This window comes from Cornus florida, unplaced genomic scaffold, assembly GCF_030987335.1.
Source record: "Cornus florida cultivar Cherokee Brave unplaced genomic scaffold, ASM3098733v1 CherokeeBrave_3.0.0_Hap2_Chr10, whole genome shotgun sequence".
NCBI lineage: Eukaryota > Viridiplantae > Streptophyta > Magnoliopsida > Cornales > Cornaceae > Cornus > Cornus florida.
The window spans coordinates 103875519-103888571 of NW_026775580.1; positions in this window are offsets into that span (position 1 = coordinate 103875519).

The following is a 13053-nucleotide window of genomic DNA, read 5'->3' on the forward strand; positions in this document are numbered from 1 at the left end:
CTTATTTTAAATATCATGGTTCCCAAACGTGCCTTATAGTTTGTAAAATGGCAGGGAAATATTATTTGGTTGACTCCGGGTATGCCAACCAACCGGGTTTTTTGGCTCCCTACAGGGGCCAACGGTACCACTTCCAAGAGTACCGTAGAGCTCATCGGCAACCACAAGGTAGAGAGGAAATTTATAATCACAGGCATTCGTCATTACGAAATATAATTGAGCGTTGTTTTGGGATGCTTAAGATGAGATTCCCCATCTTGAAGCACATGCCCCCTTATAAGTTTGAAGCTCAAGTTGCTATTGTTTTAGCTTGTTGCACACTTCATAACTTTATAAGAAAGGAGGCGCATGTGGATTCAATATTTAATGATGCAACTGTGGAGGCAATGATGGATGAAAGTTTTGGAGATGATGAAGTTGATGTTCAACCTAATGTGTCGCAGTCTCGCTCGCGACCAATGGATATTGTACGCGATTATGTTGCCGATAGTATATGGAATGCAAGTCATCACCCTTGAAATATGATTTACATGTTTACCATGTTTGGATAACTGTAATAATTACTTTATACTTGTTTCATTTGTTAGTATTTGCATAAATGTAACAACTACTTTATTGTTTTTCTTTTTTACGATCAGGATAACTGTAATAACTATTTTGATTAACTTTATCTTTTTTATTAACTTCTTTGGATCAGTCTTATAGTTTGCATATGTAGTCATGTATAAGATACAGGGTGACGGGCCACCTTGTGCATGTGGGAGGGGTCGCATGAATCTTTATACGGCTGGAACGTCTAAGAATTATGGACGATCATTCTATAGATGTCCAGCTTGGGAGGTATACAATTTTATTTTAAGCATTAATAAGAATATTTTAAATACATCTTAGTGTTACAGGTGCATTCTGATAATGTACAACTCTTTTTTCTAATTTAGTCACATGATCGTGCATTTATATGGTTGGATGACATGCACCATGGCTCTCAAGTGGGCGGTCGTATGCAGGAAGAATTGGAGGATGTAGTTGCTGTTATGCAAGCTCAACAAATGCGGCAAAACTACATTATCTATGGATGTTGTTGTTGTCTTACTATAACTATATTCTTGTTGTTTTTGCTTATGTTGTTGTTGTTTATTATTGTCGCTGTTGAGAAATGATGTTGTATTGAAAGTTTAATTTTATTACATGAACTTTTATTGCGACTGTTGGCGAATGTTGTAATATTATTTATACTCATGTATGTAATATATTAAAATTTATGAAACTATGATCTTTTGAAACTTTATTTCAGTTCCATATTTGGATTTATAAATTTATTTATATGGTTATTATAATAAATTAATATAAATGGAGGAACAATATGTCCGGCGTAATATAATCATTTTCTGTAACTTTATATTAGAAAAAATGTATTGAAGAAAATATTAATTCAAAACATTTTTAATCCAACATATTTAATTATTTTATTTATCAATTACATTTTGGTTACACTTTGGAACACCAAACATGTTTTGTTCTCATATTTCTTAGAACAAGATACATTACCAAACATGTTCTACCATATTTTTGTTCCATGATTCGGTAGAGCAAACTTGGAACACCAAACATGCTTTGTTCTCATTCCAGAACATCACACTACAAAACACTTGTTCTATTCTAAACTAGAACAGTACACTACATCACACTACACTTTCCAAACAGGGCCTAAGTCTTCATTCCCATTCAATAGCCTAATGCATCATATTACATCATAATGCAACATGTCAAATTACAAATGTACTAATACTAATGCAATACATCTCAGATACAAGGCTGAATATTAAAATGCTACAATTATAAATTTGACATCTTTACGTAGGTATTGCGTTATCAATTTTGACAATTCGATGCCCATTTTGAGCTAAATGAAAAGATTTGTTATGTAATAAATTAGAATATTAATAATTGAAATTAATTAATATGGGTTGAACTTTCTTCCTTAGTCGATCTGAACTTTGTGATTGTGGTATTATTTAAATTCCAGACAATATCATTTTGATGGGTAGGACACATAAATATTAGATGAAATTTTACATGTGAAAAAAAAAATAAAAGGTGGAAGATATTTTCACCCCAATGTCACTTCTCTCGATAATTATATATATATATATGCGCACACTTCAAAAATTAAAGCTCGCGTGTAGACTCTTGCATTATTAAAGCTCAAATATAGACCCCCCTTACATTATCATTCTTACGTATGAAGAGACTGTTATGCAGGAGCGTAAACCCAACTAATGGTGATTGTGATCACATACACAAAAAAAAAATACACTCACAAAATACTGAATAAGAAAAAACACACATACAAAAGGAAAATTTGAAAATATTAATTCCGTTCTTTGCATTAATCAATTTTTTTTTTTTTAATTACCTATTAACTATCTTCTACTGGTCTCAAAATCTAAATCTTTAAAATTGTTTTTTAAAACTGAATTGAGCAAGCTCGATAATTCTTGCCATTGACTGTGATGTCATAATTGATCACGTGATTCATGATGTTGGGATGATTTATCACAATTATAATAATACATGTCATACATACATATACTAGTACTGTACTTCTTTGGCTTGTTTATATTGGACCCCACCTAGTGACATTGCCCTATACAATCAATAATGGCATCACATAGATGTGATGTAACGCTAATGCAAAATAATAATAATACTATTCTTGCTAAAAAACATTCATAAAATATTTGTGCAAATAGATTATATTTATAAAAATTGAATTAAAATGCTCTTAATAACATATTTTTTAAAATATATATATATATATATATATATATATTGTTAAATTAATAAAAAAGGGTTTGGCCAGCAGAGAGGGAAGCGAAGACTGGAGAAGACCCGTTATGTGTCAGCAACATCTGCTATGCCGTCGCCGCTGCCACCCAATTCCATTCTTTTCGGAGAAGCTCCAAGTACCGAAACCCAGTTCACGTCGGCATGTTCCCAAGCAACGACAAAGCAATGGCGAGCTTCAATTGCCGTCGCCACCACCTCCCACACAATCCCAATCCCAACCCAACACCCATCAGAGGATTGGTTCCAAATTGGGACTACCATAATTGGTCATTGTTGGAGGAATATGATGGAAAGCTCTTCATGAAACAAATTGTAAAATAGATAAGTTATATATATATATATATAGATTGAAAGAAAAAAATTCATTAAGATAATTAGATTGATCGGAACAACTAATTTATATACATATGATGGGGTTCTTCTATTTTTTTTACTAATTTATGTAAAGATTGAGATTTTAAATGATTCAAAACTAAATGATTCAAACCCAGTTCAACAGTGATGCAATTGTTGAAGTTCAAGAACAGTTTGCAATTCCGAGTTTTAGGGCTAGAAATATATATATATATATATATATATATATTTATATATATATACAAACACATATAATACATATGTAGTATGTGATTCTCTCTGATTTTTGCTGTTTTGATTTCAAAATCCAGCTTCAGTTCTTCAATTCCATTTTTTATCTGATTTCAAGAAGTCAAACTATGGATAGAATGGTGAAGTCCGCGAAGTTGCTGATGAAGATGAGGAAGTCGGCGAAGTGAATTAGTTTGAGGAAGAGGACGGCGATGGGGAAAAAGGCGGTCTAAATTTCAAATTGTTTCTCTCTCCATTGGCACAACTCAACTCATGGGTTTCACAGATCTCTCTATGCAACTCCAATTCTCAATCTCCCTCTCAACATTCTCTCACTATATATGTGTATGTATATGTTAGAGTGATACCATCGGCGACATGATGGCTGAGTCGAATTTGTCAGTTTTGGGTTTATTAGTTGTGCTTCGAAGTGCAGCACTCCAAGGCAATGAAGAAGGCTTCAATCTCACGAACTCGCTTTGCCTGATGGTTGCAATTTTGGGGTGGAGAGTAAGATTTGGTTGGGATATTTTTGAAAGAGTAAACTGGTAAAATAGACATTATATTAATTGAAAAGTATTTTCGCACAAATTTACAAGAGTGGAGTGTTTTTTGTACCTTTTTTTTTAATGGGTATATTTGAGGAGTGTTTATTTGCCTGTACCCCTAAAAAAAAGTCATTATATAGAATTAAAAGTTATAGATATATATATATATATACCAGATTATATGAAATGTATATTACATGAGAATGAGATGGATGCAGTTGCAATTAAATGGTCCCCGTCTAGTAAGTAGTTACATGAACTGGGCTTGGGAGCCTGAACACATCTCGTTTTTAAGGCGAAAGTTTTATATTAAAACGGGCCTATTGCTAAATTCAGTTTGGAACTCAATGTTTACTTTTTAAAATGATTTGGGCTTTATTCGTAGGCCTGGACAAACTTGCATCCAGAAAATAAAAATAAAAAACATTGGTAATAACTCGTTTATAGATTGGGATATTTAAGGAGTTTTATTATTATTAGTTTTTCATTTGCACTCCATTTTATTGTTGTAAAATGTTTTACATCGGTAAATATTTTTCTATGCAATTTTTTATATGAAAGATATTGTTTTCTTTCTTAATTATCAGAGTTTAGGTTAAAAATTTTAAATTATTTATATGAGATTTAGAGTTCGAGAATTGGTAGAGAAGAAGTGAACAAATAACAAAAACCATTTCTAAGAAAATATTGGTGAAAGATACCTTTCAAAACAAAGAAAAATAAAAACAAAATGTCTATGTGTAGACATGTTAATTAACTGTTCCGATAGATGAGTTTTAATGCATATTTGGAAATTAGATGACTTGAGAAAGAAATCACAATCAGAGTCATTTTCAAATCTTGCAAACTTCTTTCATTGTTAATTAAAAAAAGTTCATAAAACACTTATATAGACAACAAATAAGAAAAACATTTCTTAAATAATCTCTCTAGCTTTTACACCAAAAGAAAAAAGAATTAATAACCCAAAATATAATATTCACATATTACAGAAGTACTCTTACAATTTGCTTACTTACTTTTCAAAAAATGTAAATAAAAAATAAAAGAAATAAAACTCAAAGTTGTCTAGGGAAGAAGAAACTTATTAGAAATAATTAAATAAAATGAATTTTGGATTGAAAAATCAAAATACTATATTTTCACTACCTTTATATCCAATATATATATTTATCAATGGTAGAGCTTATTATAATTAAAGCTTGCATAATTACAAAGATAATTTATTTAATTAGAATTTTTTATATGGTACTGGAGTCCCGCTGGACCACCAACATATAGAAAGAACAAACATGCCACTTCTCCTTGTCCCTATCATTATTATAGGGTCAAGACAGGAGTCCCACTGGACCACCAACATATAGAAAGACCAAACATGCCACTTCTCCTTGTCCCTATCATTATTATAGGGTCAAGACAGGAGTCCCACTGGACCACCAACATATAGAAAGACCAAACATGCCACTCCTAGTTATTCAAAATATATAATTGACAAATTTTGGAATAATTTTGAAATATCCAATATATTAGATTAATTAATGTATTGTGAAATATGTCACATAAATCTAAGGTTATGATTATTTGGTGAAAATCAATACAAATTTGAGAATTTTTAAAAAGTTACATAATTTTAATGTCATGCCAATTATAGCCCTAAAGCACCACCTCACCGGCTCACCCTAACTAGACATGGTTCGGCTCTCTGCATCTTATATTAATTATGCCCAAACCGCTTCAGCTTAACTACTATATGGTTGTATATTTTTTGATATGGGCCTTCATGGACGTCGCTGTTGTCGGAGGGGTCTTGTCTAGGCCACCTCGCATCTAGATGGGAATGGGGTGGACATATATAGATGGTAGACAACATTACTCAACAACTTAAGTTTTTAAGTAATTGATAAGCATTCGACCCATTATAATGCCGGTTTGCATCGAGTGTGTATATATGGGTGTAGGCCACTTGAAAACAAAAAATGCTAGAAATGGTTAGAGATCTTTGGATTGTAGGAGCTGATTTCATGTTAAGATATAAATCCAACACTACAATGTTGTTTCACAAATAACTCAGTGCACTGTCTATGCTTGCTCATTTTGCTTCTAAGCTTGCAAGTGAATTTTACTGCCGAAACATAAATGAAAATAAAAAGAGGAATTGGTAGACACACTCAACTAATAAATTCTAAAAGCGAGAGAGGAATGAAGCTAGCTTAACAACAATGAGGATACTCTTAGATTGTAATTCTACTTTTTTGAAAGAATTTGATTCTTTGGCGTGGAGAAATATTTTAATGAATGAGAAAAACTTTCTTGTATCTATAATATTTTGTTATTTGTATCATCAACTAATTATATCTTGTTATATAAATAAAAATACTTTATTTCAGTAAGATCCAACCACTACGTGTTAATATCTAATCAGTTTTGTGCATTTCTTGATAATCATCCAAGCTTTTCACACAATTGGAGTGGGCTAGAAGACAGACAATGATGATGATAAGTTCATGCGTAACTGGGAAAATTAAAGTTCACCAGTAGAGACAAACCACTCCAACATTATATGGTCCGAATTAAACCAACAAAGGTTGCTACTCTTTTACGAGGACGGCATGTAACAGGTTGAGGGACAAGTCTTGGACCACATAAAGAAACTCTTGAAAAAGACTAAAAAGCCATTTTCGAAAGGACATTTACCAATGTTGGCCCTTCTCCATCCACTTACAATGCTATCGTTATAGCACCCAAAAGAGGAGATCACTGTCACGCCAATGAGTCTCTCTTTTGCTCATGTTTGGCAGAAGCAAAGCTTCAAGGTAATGGTGAAGGCACAACCCATGTCTAAGGATGAATTTATAATTTCAACTTCGCTCTCATAGAGAAGATCTGGTCATGTTGTCAGAAGTCCAATTGTTATTTATCAATGAGATGACATTAATGAGATGAATATATACTTTACAAAACATATTTTCCTCCAGCCACACTTTATCCTGTGCCACCCTGCTTAATAAACAGTTCTAGATAGAAATGAGGGAGATGTTGTGAAACGTGCAAGTTTTTAAAAACTTTTGAGGGATTTGCAATTATGGATCTTGATTCATCACATAGAGATAAGTTTTATGCAAAAATAAATAAAAGATAATGTATCATTCAATAAATAGATTGAATACTTACATCAAAGGTCTGAGTAAACCTTTTAATCTTTCCTGTAAAGTGAATGTTCTCACTTATTGTAGATCCCTTTAGCAAGATCCTTTCTCCTTCTTCTTGATTATGATCTTCCCTTTAGGAATCACCAATATGCCTTGATGAATGACCTTGGAATCAAGGCTTGTGGTAGCCTCCTTTAGAAGAGAAAACAAACCCTAAAATCTAGAGAGAGAAAGTGTATTTATTTTTCTTATTCTCAAAGTCACAGGTAAAATATACATGGACCCATGTATATATAGGCAAAATAAAAAAATAAGAAAAGGAAACATTAAATCATTCTCCATCTTTGATTCAACTTTCTCAATTCTAACAGGACTCCAATATCAACTTGGGCTATTGGTGAGAATCCTTTTAGGCTTACTATTTTCTTGGCTCCTATAAATTAATAATTGGTCCGATCCATTAAACCATGAACCTAATTCAATTAATTCATAAATTAATTTTTACTCCACTAAAAGAAATTAATTGCACTCCAATAAAATAGTAAATAACCTCTAAGTCAATATTGCACTTTGACCCCTTTATGTATAATTATTTATCGGATAATTAAAGCTATCAATCCGACAACATAATTAATATAATTATTTTGTTACCTTTGATTATTTCTGGCTCGATCACAATAAGATATTTATTTGACAAAAATAATAATTTACTAAATAAATATATATAGAAAACATTTGTCTAAAATATACGAAGACCTTCGAATTTAATTTGTGATAAATCATAATCAAAACAAAATAAATATAAAAAGCACTGATACAAATATTGAGAATATAGACCTCTAACTATTAATTACATAACTATCTAAAGTGCCGATCTAAGGATCCCGAGGTATCCGCCGAACAAATTAAAGTAATTATTAATTAATAAAAGAGTCTATACTTCTCTCATACTTGATAGTCAAAAGCCATGACAGTGATAGAGAGCAATTGCATACGACAGCTCTCGCAATATATCTCAATCTATCGTGGACTCGGTTCAAGTCTTCACAAATTAAATATTCATCCATAATTACCGACTTTGAACCATTTATGATTACTAATTTATAATTTAGTATTAATTGCCATTACATACATATATAAATATATCTTGTAATCAAGTGGACACAATCAATTCCATAATGAATCGAAAAATAATACATTTCATTCACCAATTGTATAATGTTTTAATAATAAAATTCAGATAAGAAACCATGACTTTTACAATCCAAAATAAGAATTTGCTATGCTAGGACACACATATCCCAACAATAGCTATACTAAATAAGGATGTGGATGTCGTTCCTGTTTTAAACCTTCGCGTTAGAATCCTAATTTCTAACTCCCCTATAATTCACTAATTTTAGAACAATTTTGAAATATCCATACCAGATTCATTAAAGAATTATAGTATGAGAGATAAATCTAAGGTTTTGATTATTTGTTGAAAATATCGATAAGAATTTAAAAGGTGACAGAATGATGTTGTCATGCCAATTGGAGCCCTACAGGCCACATTTCAAAAAATAAAACTCATCAATAGACAATTCCTAAATTATTATGTGGTCCCAATTAAACAATTATAGTACAATACTACTTCTGGATGGCATATTGGCATGTTACACGTAGGGACAAGTCATGGGACACAACGCAGAATCTCATGGCTCAAAGCCCTTTGTTTGCTTCCATAGTTTTCATCTTCCTCACCTCGTGCCACAATTTGCATTATTGAGGTCAGTAATTCATAGGCAAACAAAAGAATATACCTTGGTTAAATCATATATGGCACCATTAGCAATGATTTCATGATTTTTTATGGCCTAAAATTACAAAATATCTTGTGCCGTAAAAATTTACTGATGTAATGACGTTGTAATGACATTTTATAATTATAATAATACATGTCATCTATATAGGATCCAGATCCTAAGTCTCCCATCCCATTCAACATGTTAATTCAATACCTTGCCGTCATACTCATGCATTGTCCCAAAAATTGGCCATAAAAAAATATAAATAAACTTCAGCCATGATACTTGAGGAGTAGTAGGTCTATGTGAGAGTCGGTTTCAAAATAAAATCATCTAATTGCAAGAGTTTCACTTTTATTTTATTATGTCGATCATGTGAGAGTCACAAACTATTTCCATTACTCCAACTAACTGGTTCGGGTTGCACTACAGAATTGTTAAATATTTTCATTCATCACATTAATGACGCAAACAGTTATATCATGAGGAGACTAGAATCCTCTATTGTAAATGGATCTTACTGTACTCATATTGTAGTCCAAAAAGAAATATTTTCACCCCAATATCACTTCTCTCGATAATTAAAGGCATATATACGCACACTTCAAAAATTAAAGCTCACGTGTAGACCCCCTTACATTATCATCTCTATGTATGAAGGGACAAGTCTTGGGGCACAACCAAAGCGGCCATGACACTGGAGGAGCAGTAGGTCTATGTGAGAGTCGGTTTCAAAATAAAATCAACTAATTGCAAGAGTTTCACTTTTATTTTATTATGTCGATCATGTGAGGGTCACAAACTAGTTCCATTCCTCTAACTAACTGGGTTCGGGTTGCATTACATTATTGTTAAATATTTTCATTCATCACATTAATAGCGTAGACAGTTGGTGATATCATGAGGAGACTAGAATTCTCTACTGTAAATGTAAATGAATCTTGATGTACCCATACTTGGTCCAAAAAGAAATATTTTCACCCCAATATCACTTCTCTCGGTGATTAAAGACATATATGTGCACACTTCTAAAATTAAAACCCACGTGTAGACCCCTTTACATTATCATCCCTACGTATGAAGGGACAAGTCTTGGGACACAACCAAAGCCCCTTGTTTCCTTCCATATTTTTCATCCGCTCATTCATCACCCTCACCTAGTACCACCATTTGCGTTATTGAGGTCAATAATTTATAAAAAAAACCAGAGATAACAAAATGATCTAGTGCTCGCACCACACCATTAATAGTGGATACATGTTTATCAATCCGGATTTCATGATGATTTTGGAGACTTAAAATTTACAAATTCTCTAGTATTAAAACACCATTAATAGTGATGTCACGTCATTCATGTGACATTCCACAATTATAATAATATATACATTTAGTGCATACTTTTTTAGATTGTCCATATAAAACAGAATTCTCCTAATATCAATCTCATTCGTATATGGTTAAGGCAATGATGGTCCTCTCTGTCCCTTGATCGATCTCATTCAATGTCATGTTGTGTCCTATTAAAATTATATTGCAACACACTGTATTTGATTGGTCTCACTCAGTGTCATCTTGTATGCTATTAAAATTATATTGCAACACACTATATTATAATGCAAATCAATGTTATACTAATGTAACATTCATGCAATAAATCTATATCCAAGATGTAACATCAATACAACATATTTCTTTGTGTTATAATGCTGCAACACTATTAAATGTAAATTTCAACACCTTTAGATAATTATAACTTATAACTTATAGGATTAAATATAAATTTGATATACATGAAAATTAGTCTTAGAAAAATAATATAAATTTTGACCCACACTCATTAGACAGGTCCATCAATCAACATTAGTGCTAGAAAAATACTGTACATTTTGATCCACAGGTCCGTCAATCAATATGTACTAAGTTAATTTATTAGAGCATCTCTATAAGTCTGTTAAAACACATTTTTGTGTAAAATATACATTGTCACGTATGATGTGTAATTTTTTTTTATTTTTTATTTTTTATCTCCAGATTAAGATAAATTGTCATGTCACCAATGTGTAAAATTATTATGTATTTTATATAACCTTTTTACGCAGTTACATCAGCATATTTCATTTCTCCTCCCTCTTTCTTATTCCATTAACGAATCAACCCTATATTAAATTGGTTTCTAAAAATTATGTGAGATTCAGGCATGACATTAGTTGATTGCTATTGGGAAATGTATTAGAAATATATATACACAACGTTTGGAGGAGATACTCATAGTCTATTAGTTTGGAAGTAATATTTATTTATATATTCTCAATTTTGATTGTACCATCATAAGTGTTGTAAACAGATAGTCCCAGCCACCTATATATATATATATATAATTCTGGGCTTAGAAATTAAATTATCATTTCTTTTGCCTATCCATTTTTGTGTAAATGTTAGCTTGGGTTTCTTGCTGTTAAAAGGGGAGACTAGCAGCAAGCTGGATGTCGAAAGGTTGATATATCCATTACTTTTCTTGTCTTCTTTCTCTTACCTTGACAGGTCTTGCAGCTGTTAATGGAGACCTGAAAAAGGTGCATCTCACTACTTCAACTTCTCTTCCTTGATCCATATATCATGTTTAGCGTTCCAGAATTCATGATGATTTTGGAGACTAAAAATTTACGAATTCTCCACCGCAAAAATTAAAACACTATTGTGATGTCAGTTGACGACGGCATTCATGATTTTGCAATAACATTCCATAATTATAATAATGCATCTTGTGCATATATATTTTTTTTTTGTTTAAAAAAAAAAAAAAAAAAAAAAAAAAACCCTCAAACTATACCTATAGTTGCGTAATGATCCTGAACTATATTTTGAAACAAACTATCTTCTTAAACTATCAAAAGTAAACAACATGCCCCCATCAAAACTGATTTCCGACCAATTAAAGAGCACAATTACTAATATACACTTACTTTTAAATTTATTATAAAAATCAAAATATCTATCATGAAATGACCACTTTGCCCCTATCTTATTTTGATATTTATAAAAAATTTAAAAGTAAGGGTAAATTAGTAATTGTATTCTTCAGTTGGTCGGAAATTAGTTTCCGGTAGCCTTTAAAAGGGCATTTTGGTTACTTTTGATAATTCAATCGACGAGACAATTTGCTTCCAAAAATAGTTCAGGGGCATTATGCAAGTATGGGTATAGTTCGAGGGGGTTTTTTTTTTTTTTTTTACTCTTTTGCCTATTTTTTTGGATTGTTTATATAAAACAGGATCAATTTATCTCAATTTTATTCATATAGAATTAAGACAATAATCCTCCCACGTTTCTGTCATCTTGTGTATTACTAAAATAATATTGCAACACATTATATTATAATGCAACACAGTGTTATAATGATGTAACACTCATGCAACAAATCTATATCCAAGATGCAACATCAATGTTATATATTCAGGCACAAATCTCTGACGGACTCAATATGCCCCCATTGAAATTTTTTATTATTATATTTTATACCCCTAAATTTATACTTCTATGCATTTATACCCATAAAATTTTAAAATTAATCTCACTAAAATTATGAAAAAACCCCTCTATATAAATTACCCCCATATGAATTCTTAGATCCGTTCCTGAATATATTTCATTGTGTTATAATGCTGCAACACTATTAAATATAAAATTCAAGTTTTAGTTTAAAATTGTTGTGTGTACGGGACACTTTTAGAAGAGAGAGAGAGAATCCTGATCTGTCTATATAAGTTATCTTTCAACCTACTCACTCTTCATTCCCGCATATTTATCAATTTACTTGGCCCGCTCTAAAGACAGTAAATCTCTCCCCCTCTCTCCCTCAAAGTGATCTAACACTGGTCAATTCTTTTAGCTTCATGATGGCCTTTCTTAGTTTAATCTCTTTTTTTGCGTTAATTAATTAAATCATATATTTTGATCTTATGCTGTTTCTTTAATCATTCATGCTATTAGTTTAAAAGTACTAAGTTAACTCATTAGTAGACAAATATAAAAATAATATTTATACATTCCGAATTTTGATTGGACCATCATTAAATGTTGTAAATAGAGTCTCCGATCTGCCTATATATATATATATATAATGTTTGCTTGGGT